Below are 12,966 nucleotides of genomic sequence, written 5' to 3'. Positions count from 1 at the left end.
TTGAGCTCTTTTTCATAAGCGACCTGGCCATAAATGATAACTCAATGAAGTGGCTTATCACGTGGAAATGTATAGCAGCCAAATACTCTAAACGCATGCTGTTTCCAAATTTGGAGGGGAAAAAAACCGGAGGACCCTGAGAAAAATCCGCACGGACCACGGACAGAGAGACGCGCAAACTCCAAACATACAGCACGCGTCAGGGGTCGTGGATCGAACCTCGCCGCCTCCCTGAATTCCCGGCGATGTAGTTAACATCGCGCCACCGCGGCGCCGTACGCGTTTGTCTCTCGCCGAATGTCTCGGCTCGGGTATAGCAGGGCGGGTTGTGCCGGTGTCCCGTCGGGAGGCCGGGATGGGAGCGTGGGCAGGGTGCGGCTGCCCTGACCCACACCGGCCCGCCCCACCCCAGACTTGAAAGGTTTCTCGGGCGCGTCCGAGTCTCCGTTTATTTTCGCCGCTATAACAACGAGCAATTCGAAATGCCACTTCGTGCTTGCCATTCGCTCTCTGGCGGCAGATTTGGGTTTTGTTGTTGTTGTTTTAGACAAAGCGCCGAGTTGTAAATAAACGACTGCCGCGGAATTACCCCACGTACTGAGATTCAGGCTGCCAGCGTTTGACATGCATTGCACATTGGGCGAGTGATGCGACAGCGGTTAGCACTCTGCGATGTAATCCCGGCGACCCGAGCTCGATTTCCGCTCACGGCCAACACCGGTGACGCTATGTGAACCGGTCATTGGCCTCCCCTAGGTCGACTCAGCCTCAAATGAGTACCTGGTGCGGTGTCTAAAACATCGCCACTGGGGAGACAAAGGCGGCTGGGCGTGGTGCTGGCCACCCACCCCTACGTGTGCGGTGCCGGCCTTCATAGGTGTTCGCTAACGGCACTTGCCCCAACAGTACCTTAAGGCTGAAGTCTTTGTTTTAATTGCCGATCATTAACGTTGCATATTGACATTGCCCATGCATCTGGCAGTCGCGTTTACTCGGCGTGTAATATATGCCGGGTTGTTGTGCTGCGACGAAAACCAGCGCCTGTGTGGCTACGATAACTCCGAAACCACCCGGGGTCACACCGAGTGCATTACGTTCAAGGGCTAATCCCACGTTGCGAGGTAGACATCAAATTGCCAGGAAATGCCCGCTATCAAGGCTGTCTATCTATGGTGGCTCTCAAAGTCCGGGCTATGTTAGCAGCAACCGGGGAGTTTTCATGCAGGGTTTTGCTTTTAGATTTTAGGGGGGGGGGGGGGGGGGTTGTCGGCACCTAAGGTTTTTTTCTTTTTACGGTGTGCAGGAAAACTATCGCTCCGGCTAAAATGAAAAATGTGCTTATTCTTATCTGTCACAGCCTTAACAGAGCTGTTTGTTGCTGACCGCTTGGCGGGTTTTTTTTGGGGGGGGGGGGCGGGGGGGGTGTGCATTGGGCACTGTCGCTCAGCAACCGCGATAAAAAAAATTGTTTTAAGCAAACAAAAATAACAACGCAAATTTCCGAAGTAATTTTATTCACGAGCGGACAACGATCAAACGTTCCACGTACGGGCCGGGCCCCCTTCTCGATGCACACCGCTGGCTCAGGGACCACCCGTTTCACACGCATGGGTGGGGGGAGAGAGGGGGGGGGGGATGGGGGTCGTTTGACCATACTTCACCACGTTGGCCGGGCGCAAGTTGGTGAATGCGAGGAAAACGCAGGCCGTGAAAGCAGAGAAAGAACAGCGCGACAATTGATGTTTTTTTTGTTGTTGCCGCGCCACCTTCCATTGTGACCCACGTTAGAGTGCCCCCGAAAGCGGCCCTACGGCAGGCAGCCTGTGTGTGCACAGCGATCATCCATCCAAAGCGCCGCGCCGCCTCAAGTCCGGCTTCGTTCTCTTCCGAGACGTGACGTTATGCATGTGCACCCCGCGTGACTCAGCCATGGCCTCTGTTTAATTCGCCCTTCGGTTTTTTTTTCTTCCCGCATTTTCCCGTCACGGTATCTGCGGATCGACCTGCGGTAAGATATCGGCAGTAAATGTGATGCGGAAATTAAGGAACCGCGTTGACAATCGTATGGCAATCAACCATCCGTCATTAACGCCGCCTCATTACAAGAGAGAATTACGTAGCGGCCTGTCAGCGTGAAACATAATCGGCATCTATTGTCATCATTTCGGTCTCCTCGCGCTCTGCTCTGAAATAAAGGTTCATTGCCAGCAAAAGCGTCATACCAGTAGAGAGATATATTTTTTATTATATTTTTGAGTTATTAGACGGCGCTAATGACGGATGCGGTGAGTTTTTTTTGTTATCGTAAAAAAATACGCTTCGGGATCTGGAATTTCTGCTGAGACTGGCACGCAGCCTGCACCAAGGTTGCTATCTGCAGAGCCAAGCGACATTACCTCCCTTTGCATCACTCAACGCGATGTGTTATATTTAATATTGGCCGTGTCGCTATAGCGGTTGGTAATGGCTCATCGCCATGCCCGGCGTTTGGCTGTGGATATTAAACACACTGGCCAACGGAGGACATCCAAAAGCTCCCTCGGGCGTGCCCAATGAAAGTGGCATCTGCTTCACCGCTGAGTGGGTCTGCAGTCTGCAAATATCTGTGGTGAAGTACTACGACGTCGGGTATCGCCGTTTCCGCTTTCGTGTTGCGCCACCGCGTCGCTCTGCGCGATGGATAAAGCTCGCGGCACGTGGAGCGAAACGTCGGACATCGCGCCGAATTGCTCGCGGTGCAACCCGAGGACGCATCGAGAGGGCTGTGCGTAGACGCAGCACGTGGAAGTGGGAGCGGGCGGCGGTGCAGCGGTTAGCGCACTGCTCTGCCTGAGCTGACGAGTCATATCTGCACGGGTCTTGGGTGGTTACGGCTTCCCGCTCCCCTCACTTAACTCGCCCGCAGTGACCGGCGTGGTTTAGGTATGGTCAGTCAACAACTGCGGCTTTTGGCATGGCGTGGGAGCTGTCTCTTCATCCAGCAGCCTGATTGGCAAAAGGTCCGTTCACACGATCCGTGGAAAAAAAAAATGAACACAAATATAAAAACAAAAACTCCTTTGAAAGGTAAAGGCGAAGCTCTGCGATTGCTTGCTCAGATCGCTGTTTTTCAAAAGGGGATCCACTAGACGGCCCACCAGAGAGACCCTCCACGGGATGCTTGGCCTACTCTTCCACGATGGCCAGAAGTGATGGAAGAGGTAGAAGCGAACCAACATTTTACCCCACGTGACCTGTCGATCGGCGGACTACGGTGATCTCATTTCCACTGCTTTGGTGGACAGAGGCGTCCGGGATTGGAGTCAACAAAACCCGCGCCGCTGTTTCAACTGTCGCGCCAGATGATGGAATCGAAACGGTGAGCGCTGGAACGCGAGTCCAGCGCGTTAACCGATACATCACGGCCCCTTCCCAAATGTCTCTTGCACGTCATACGACGCTTCTTAACCAAGCGCAAACAATTGTGCTATTTTGTAATTTCTATCTCGGCTGCGCCCACGCGAAAAGTTACTGAGATTTTTTTTAAATTCTAAACTAAATTATAAAGATGTTGTATTTCATCAGGTGATGCCCACTGAGCTACGGAGCTCGTTTTGCACTCGCGATCCGGCCACAAATGACGGCTCAACGAAGTGGTTTTATTATCACGTGGGAATGTTACAGCGGTCAAACGCTCTCAGCGCACATTGATTCCAACTCTCTGCGCGCTGGAGTCCGCTGAGACGTTGTTAACGTGGGCGCCGAGCCGCTTTTGCGCTTTTGCAGGGCGGCAGACAACCTCAGCGATGTCGTGCGCTTCTCAGTTCTTGCGGCGTTCATTTGATTTTGTTTCATTCGCCACTAATTTCCTGGCCTCGTATTCAGCCACAGCGCTGGGTTGGTGGAGACGCTCTCTCCTTTCCGTCGGGGGCCGATCTGAGCCCTCTTAATCCTTCACGATTTAGAACGTGTAGCTGAGTGTGCGTGCGGCAAATCCCAACGAATTACCCTAATTGTTGCGACTGTTCGGTTATCAAGGCTACAGAATAAATTCCATTTGCCCCGAGAGACGCTCCCTCCGAGGTGGCTGGGTGTCTCAGAGGTCAGAGCGCTGAGAGGCCTTGGGTTTTAAATACAGGTTTCAGTCACCTACGGAAAAGACATGTGTCTGAAGCCTTAGTGAGTCGATGGGCTCAGCCCGGCGAGCAACGACTGAACGACAAAAAATGCATTGCCATCATCCTTAAATTAGTTTTTGTTTTTTTTACGCTGATTTGTCGTTAAATTCTGAGATGTGATACATCGTTTCGCCCGCCGCGCGAATAATAATAATATTATCACTCTCAGTGGCAGAGTGCGCAAAATATAGTGCCGCCCCCTGATGGTGTGGAACAGAGAGGTAACTTTCAAAGGTGGCCTCGCGATCGCCGTTTTAGACTGCCAGTGCCTACCAGTTAGGGGGGGGGGTGAACGAGTGAGCCACCGAGTACTTAACCAATCACGTAGTGCGGTTACAATTTTTTTTTTATTGGACCATTTTGACGTTGATACGATGCGTATCGATTGACGTCCGTCCTTGCTGATGTCATTCAAACACGGTCACCGCGATGCGATGACAACCGTTGCCGATGCCGGCGAGGTTGCTTACGGACGTCGTGTTCCCACTCCTGAGCGTGTGCGCACACCACGTGTCGGTGGCGGCGAGAACATTGACAACTCGACGCCGACGATCGCAACGGGTTCGGGGCGGCATGGGGTGGGGGGACAAACGGAACGCGCGATCACGAACGCGCGAGCACCCTTACGCAACAACAACAAACTCGCCAGACAAATTCGGACGGTTCGACGGAGCAACGCGCAACCCTCGGCGACGGGACCCGACCTCCCCCCCTCCCTCTCTCTGCCCTCCCCACGTGTTTGTGGACGCATTCATTCGGAAACCAAACAGCTGATTGATGCCAGCAAGCGTCGTCTCGCCGGCGAGTAATTACGGCACGGCCTGAGGTAATAATTGAGCATTATCCACGGGATTGGAGTTTCCGTGTTAAACGCTTTGATGGTGTTGGGTGAATTAATGAGCACGCGGGGAGGTGGGGAGGGGCCTGCAGAGAGTCTCGCAACCCCATCAGAGGGGACCAACATTTTGATAATAAAGTGATCAATCAACGTGTATGCGTTATCCATTTATACCCACAAATGCAATGCTAATGGTGTCACGTGTTACACGCTCTTTGCTGGTTCGTAGGATGATGATTTTTTTATATTCTGGGGGGTGGGGGGGGGAAGGGGTGGGGTTCGTGATTAGATGTTTCAATTTGCTCCGATGCTCTGATTGAGATGTGGTTTGAAGCCCACGGACAAAACAATGATGTCCCGCCTCCCGCCCGCGCCTCCTCACATAACGAAATAAAACAACGGCGGACCGCATCAAAGGCAAACATTAGGATTCAAGTGTGTGGCTTTTGTGTTGCTGTTGTTGTTGGGAGCGTCATTTAATTTTGCAGTCCACCAAATCTGTGTGGGATTCCATTGCAAGTCGGGTGTTTGTAAACAAAAATTGTTTAAAATTGATCGCAGTAAAACAAATATCCACCAAGATGGCAAAGTGGGAGAGCGAGCGGCTCACGATTGGAGGGTCAAGAGTTCAAATCCTGTTTTTTGGGTTGACTCGGCCCATCTTCCCTACAGGGTCGATCCTATGGATAGACTCACCCTCGTCATAGGAACGTGGGAATTTCCTTCACTGACTCGTGGCTGTAAACAGATGAGCACCACCTCAATGCGCGTGTGAGCGAGAATCACTTTATCTCTTTAAAATAAAAAAAATAAGAAGTTATATTTTGCTGCCTGCCCCCCCCCCCCCCCATAGTCTGGAATGCCCTCCCCTCAACCATCCATGCTGTTCACGTGATGGCTTGGGGAAGCTTCATGCAGCAGTGGATAGATCGTGGCTGATCATGATGAAAACATCGATATCAACACAGCATCAAAGCAGAGTGTGGAAAATGGATAAGCCTATAACTATATATTTCGTGCGGGGGGACGAGGCGGTGGATCATGAATATCCCCATTCTTTCGCGACGTTCTATGCATTAACAGCTCAGTTCACCTACCTTATCCGTTCCTCGAAACCCCTCCATCCACATCTCGTAACGACACCGGGACTCCGTGCGCTTCGGGCAGGGTTTAGTTTGCCAGATCTGCAAGAACCCCTTCGGCCGTGTTGCGCGCCTGCGATGGGGAGCCAACCCTGCTGTGTGAGTGTCACTGTGTGTGTGTGTGTGTGTCTAGAGGTGGGGCCTTACCATCAGCCCCACCAAAACTAAGCACCTGCCTGGGTATGTTGTACCATCGGACACTCCACCCACACAACTCTCAATCGGTGAAGGGGCGGTTATGGAAAGAGTGGAGAGTTTCCCATACCTGGGCAGTGTGCTTATGACTGGCTCCAGTTTGACAGCAGAGGTCTCACTCCGAATCAGTCGAGCGGCAATATATTTTCATCGGCTGCGTAACGCTGTGTGGAAGCTACCTGGTCTGTCGCTCCGCACTAAGCTTCAGGTCTTCTCGGCCACGGTCATTCCCCCCCTTCTCTACGCTTGCGAAACGTGGACCCCCCTAATGGAACATCTTCGCCGGTTATAAACATTTAGGCTGGCCTGCCTTCGATCCATCCTGGGTTTAACCAGAATGGATTGTGTGAGGAGCTCACAAATCCTTGAAAGATCTTGGCAAGGTCCCATCGGTGAGCTCCTCCGGCGGGCAAGGCTGCGATGGCTGGGTCATGTAGCCCGCATGCCCAGCCACCGCATGCCGAAACAGCTTTTGTTCGGCCGGATTGAGGGGGCTAAGCGGGCGCGGCACGGGCTAGAGAAGAGATGGAGTGATGTGGTACAGGAGGACGTGGAGCTGAGTGGACTTGCCGATGACCGGTACCAGCGGTGTCAAGATCGGCCTCTGTGGAGGAGGCTCGAGAAGGACGCTACTGGGCAGTTGGAGGCAGTTGCCCTCCAACAACAACGGAGGGCGGAGGAGCGAGGCTCAGAACAACGAGCGGAGCGCCGGGTGGCTAAAGCACAGCAGGTTGGCACAGTAGGGGGCACAGGTGGTGCATCAGCCAGTCACCTCAGTCATCTTAGTCAGTCGACCCGTGGCACCTGGGTTTGCCCCGTGACCTCCTGCCCGCGGGCGTTCGACACTTCACGTGGCCTCAAGGTGCACATGTCCTGGCACAAGCGTCGTGGTGACGTCACCGCCACTTAGTGGCGAATGGCGGTTGTTGTGTGTGTCACGGTGTGTGTGTGGGGAGCGGTAGTGTAGCGGTTAGTGCGCTGCGCTATGAACCTGGCGACCCGAGTTCGATTTCCGCTCACGGTCAACACTAGTGACGATTATCTGAACCGGTCCTGGGCCTCCTCTAGGTTGACTCAGCCTCAAATGAGTACCTGGTGCGGTGTGTAAACATCGCCACTGGGGAGACAAGACAGTCGAACGTGGTGCTGGCCACCCACCCCCTCGTGTACCGTGCAGGCCTTCATAGGTGCTCGCTAAGAGCACTTGCACCTGAACTCTGTTAAGGCTACACGGGGGCTCTTTGTCTTTTTGTGTGTGTGTGTGTGGGGAGCGGTGGGACAGTGGTTAGCGCGCCGTGCCACGAGCCCGGCGGCTCGAGTTATATTCCCGCTCACGGTCGACACCGATGACGATTACCTAAACCGGTCCTGGGCCTCCCCTAGGTCGACTCAGCCTTTAACGAGTACCCGGTGCTGTGCGTACACATCGCCACTGGGGAGACAAAGGCGGTCCGGGCGCGGTGCTGCCCCCCCCGCCTCTCCGTCGCGCGCCGTGCCGGCCTCGTTCGCTGACAGCACTCGCCGCAGCAGCAGTCCGTCGTCACAGACTACACGGGCAGCAGTCCGTCGTTACAGCCTACACGGGCAGCAGTCTGTCGTCACAGGCTACACGGGCAGCAGTCCGACGTCACAGGCTACACGGGCAGCAGCGCGTCGTTACAGACTACACGGGGCAGGGGGAGGAGATCTTTGTCTCGCCCGCTGTCCGCCAGCGAGACGGCGAGCGCTCGCCGTGTCAGTGAGTGACCGCGCCCGTGATGGTTATTGGCGTGCCGGCAGGAGGGAGGGGACGTGAACCCGCCGGCATGAAATGTGTCCAGCGGCGATGTGTGACCCCCCGCCACCACCACCACTACCACCACGTCTTGCCGGACACCCCCTCCGGGCTACCCCCCCGAGTAGCCTCTAGCTATGAATGACATGTGGACAAAGAGGCTAAAGAGAATGTTGCTTTTTGTTGTTGTTGTTGTTGCACGACACGTCATGAGTGCCTCTCGGCGAACAATTCATTATTTTTCACGGTGTGTGGCTCGCCTGGCCCGGGACACGCACGCAGCGTCTCGAGCGCTAGCTGTGGATTAACGTCGGTTTAACGCGTAGGTTTTCGCGACCAATTTCATCCTTTTTGGGTTAGATCGCGTGGATCTGGCTGTCCGACTGATTATGCTCGTAATTACTGGCGAAACGTCGTACTCAGATTGTAAATGCTGTGGATTTGCTCTCCAACACACCGGTGTGCTGTACTAGTAACGAATTGGCACGTTCTGTGTACGTGACAAACTTTACTAAATGGCTGTGTCGGGTGGTGGTGGGCTTCACAACACATTTATGATTACGCGATCTAACCCCCCCCCCAAAAAAAACCTATATTATATAATATTATCAGGTGACCTGGGAAATATTTCTGCGCCCGGCACACCACATTCAGTATACCTCGAGCGAGAGCTGTGGCCGATATTCGCCTTAGCCTCCCCCGGTCTGGCAGCGATCCGGGGAAATACCGTGCAACGTCGCCTGTCCGACTTGTGGGGGAGCTGAAGCTAAAGTCGGACACCTCCGATTAGCACCGTTGGCTACGTACGGTGCGAAAGAAGTTCGACACACGCGCGGCGTATGATGAGGTCAGATCGGTGAACATTTGTATGGAGACTTTCGAGTTGCAGGACACAAATAAAGCGCTAAACGCTTTGAACACGGGAACACGCTTTGATGGGCCTGCGAAGTGAGCGATTCGCGTGATTACGGACGCGTTAATGAGCGCGAGAAAGGTCAGATTTGTGAGCAATTATGGAAATGTACCGTGACGCCATCGTGCACACTGACCACGCCGGGTGTGGACGGTTAATTGGTCATGGTGGGTGTTTCGCATCGTGCCACGTTCGGTGAGAGATTTAAATCTGGAGTAACAACGACAAGGATGGGATGTAACACAAACGCAAACCCCGAAATGTTTTCTTCAAAGGAATCCACCGACGTAGGCCTGCAGCTGTTGGTGCAAATAAACGTTGAGTGTTTTAGAATCTCGTTTATGAAGTTGTGGGAGGAAAGGAAATAGCGAAGGCAAGGGGAGAAGCGTGTGGGGTGTTCGACTTTAAAGTTTTTTTTCCATTGTTGTTTAACCAGCTGAGGCCCAGGATTGCGTGACCTGGATCGCCAAAAACTGAGGGCAAGTCAAAATAAATTACAACATTAAGTAAGACAAAGAAAGCAAACAAAAATCGGTGCCAAAAAAAAATAACAACTTCAAATATACTGCACGAACATAAGTCAACGTAAGATGGTAAATAACCCTGGAGCGTAAGTCCGGACTATTTTTAGACTGATTCGCAGTACAATTGCAAAATTAAGTTACAGAAACGGTGGGGAGATGTAACGATATCACGAAGATCCTCGGATTGTGCATTGCTCACTGCACCACGGTCTCCAAGCTTCGCACTTGGGGGGGGGGGGGGGGGTGATCGTCGCCTTTTGCAATTGGGGCACCTCAACTCTGGAACTTGTTGCCCTTCGAGGTCACGACTTCCAAGACACAAATCCTTAAATTCTCGACGAAAAACGAAACTGTTTAAAATAGATTTTTCTCTTTATTTATTTTCAAACGTCTTTCTCACTTTTTCATTCCGTGGGGGTGATGTTAAACTGTTACCGCCTTTCCATGCACAGCGCCCTGAGAACGACTGTTTAAGGGCGCTTTGTACCTTTTCAATTATGTTATGAGTACCTCGCCTGGTATGCAGGAGGGCGTTGGTTCGATCCCGACCCTGACGCCTGCTGTGTATTTGGAGTTCGCGTGTCTCTCTCTCTCCCCGTGGTGGCGTGGATTTTTATCCGGGTGGTCCGGGTTTTCCCTCCACATTTAGAAACAATCGTTTAGTGTATTTGACTGCTATAGATTTCCACTCTGATAAGCTACAACGTTGAGCTATCATTTGTGGCCAGGTCGCTTCTGCAAAAAGAGATACACAGCTCAGTGGGCCTTACCTGGTAAACAATAAATCATAAATAATTGTTTAATAGTTTTATAAGGGGCGACTATTGTACTGATGTGTCAACAGGGGCCATGGAGCCGAGTGTGCCTTGTGCTGGTACGTGCGCGAGCGCGTGGCCCATGGGCAGTGGCCTGTGCAATTAAAGCACTCTCATTCACGCACGCCCGGTGTGCCGCCCGTTCCCATATCACACACGAAGCGCTTGCCACAAATGAACCGCCAATACCTCGCTGATCTCGCCAAGGAGCATAAACCATCATCACGCGAACTCCGCTCCTCCTCGTAGTAGGAGCGACTTTTTTGTTGGCTATCTAACAAAGGCGGTCACCGCATCGCGCGCTTTCAGATTCGCTTCTGCGGCCGTCTGGAACGCTCTTCCTTCAGACATTAGGAAGCCACTGCAACTATGCACTTTTAAATATAGATTTAATTTTTTTTATAACCGATGTGTTTTCAGGTTTTAGCCGTGCTGTTTAGCATGATGTCCGACGTTTCGCTCCACGTGTTTGGAGCTTCTTCAGGAACTGCTCCCCTCCACACACTCTGCTACCTCCTCCCTCTCATCTCACTCTGCTCCCCACCACGCACTCTCCTGCCTCTCTCCCATCTCATCTCATTCTCTCCGATCTCACGGCCAATGCCCAGCCCAGTAACCAATTCAACTTCCGTTCAGTGGGAGATCGCTTCTTCTCCTCTGCTGGCTCCATGGTATGGAACTCCCTCCCCCCAACCATCTGTGGTAATGACTCCGCCCCCTGTTCAAGTCCAGGTGCAAGTCCTTCCTCTGCACCTCTGCCTAGATTATTTTGATTATTTGGCTGCTATACATTTCCACGTGATGAGCCACTTCGTTGAGCTATCAATTGTGTCCAGGTCGCCTTCGCAAAAAGACGCTAATAGCTCAATAGGCATTACCTGGTTAAATAAAAAAAAAATCCTTTACATGTTTTAATTAATATTTAAAATAGTTGATTTTAGTAATTTGCTTACGTTTCCTATACTTTGCACTCCAATCGTGTTTTCGCATCGTTTGTTGTTGCAACGTCCTGACCCCGTGCCCCCTACTGAACGTCTGTGAAAAAGAGCTTCATAGCCCATCGGATTTCCTCCTGCAGTATGAATACGGATTATGATATGACGGACTGCTGCTTCTCGGGGAATGTATTCACGTATAACACTGTGTGTCTACATGAAACGCACGTCACCCAGCGTCTGCACAGCGTCTGGAGATGCGTGTGCATCGAAATGCTCTCTAAGTTGCACTGTATTTATACTGCTGCACATCACAAGAACCGTTCCAGAGTGGATGCTTTATTTATAAGCCGTATCAGCCAGAGCTGAGTTGGCAAGTGTGTGTGTGTGTTCAGTCATTTTAAATATTAATGTCATTCTGCCCCATTTTCTCGTTTATTTATTGAGCTTCTGTGTATTATAGTTGGTTAGGCTCCTTACATTAGATTCTGGGACGCGGCACTAAATAATGCATCGGCTTACATCCATTAGCTGCGACCTTTGCGAATGCTTTACTCTGAAGTTATCGGCTTTACTTATGCTCGACCTCGCCACGTGCACAAACAGTCTCAGCCAATGGCATCGATTTCAACGCGAAGAAGTTTGACGCTTTCATCATCGCTTCGATAAGTTTACCTTTGTCAGCGTCGGCGCCTTGCGCGCGCGTGCGTGTTTCTGCCGGTCATCTCAGTCAGTCAGCCCACGGCACCTGGATTCTGTCCCGTGACCTCCTGCCAGCGAGCCCTCGACACTTCACGTGGCCTCAACGTGCACCTAGCCTGGCACAAGCGCCGCGATGACGTCCCCGCCCGAATGGCGCCTGTTGTTGTTATTGTTGTTGCAGCTGCAGTCCCCTCTCTTCTCTGCTCGCAGAGTAAAAGGCGCAGCCCTGCAACTGCTTGTTCATGCCACTGCAAGTGGAAGGGACTCCACCGGAGGGAGTTCAGGAGAGGTGACGTCGGCCTACTCTCCCACGCTTGCCGGATGTTGCGGTAGAGTCAAACGTAGCCACACTTCACACCCACCAGAAGTTTTGATTTAAAGCTTTCGTGACTGCAGCGATTCATTTTCTTGGTTCTTTCGGTAAAGTCACGCTGAAGGGAAACAACAAAATAATAAAATATATAATAAAATATATAATAAAATATATTATATATTTTATATTATTTATTTTATTGTTTCCCATCAACATGACTTTACCGAAAGAACCAAAAATATGCATACCCACCAGAAGCTTGAACCTGCCAATAGACTCACCGAGGAAATCCATCCGTAGATTTTGCAGCGTTCCGTCGAAACGCTTTGGAATCGAGAATTTCTCTAAGATGCACCAATTTACTGCGCACTGCTGGGTGGACAGAGGTGGTGGTGGCGTGTTACAATCTCCGTGGCAGCGTCCACTCGCATAGAGCTGGGGGAAGGGGAGGGAGAGTAACGCAACTATAGGCCGCGGAGTTCCAGAAATGAAATCTCCAAACAGTTTGTGCTCTTCCCCTTTTGCATCGAACAACGAACTGAAGCAGTTGCAAATCACACCGCCGATTTGTTGAATTGAAAACCACGCATTGGGAATGACGCAGCTGGCAGTCTGCATCACACTGCTTCAGAGAATGACCGGAATATTCCATCGCGCA

The sequence above is a fragment of the Petromyzon marinus genome, chromosome 51, assembly GCF_048934315.1.
Source record: "Petromyzon marinus isolate PM22_M1 ecotype Great Lakes invasive population chromosome 51, UKy_Petmar_22M1.pri1.0, whole genome shotgun sequence".
In the NCBI taxonomy this organism is placed as follows: Eukaryota; Metazoa; Chordata; class Hyperoartia; order Petromyzontiformes; family Petromyzontidae; genus Petromyzon; species Petromyzon marinus.
Note: the sequence above shows the minus strand (reverse complement) of the source record.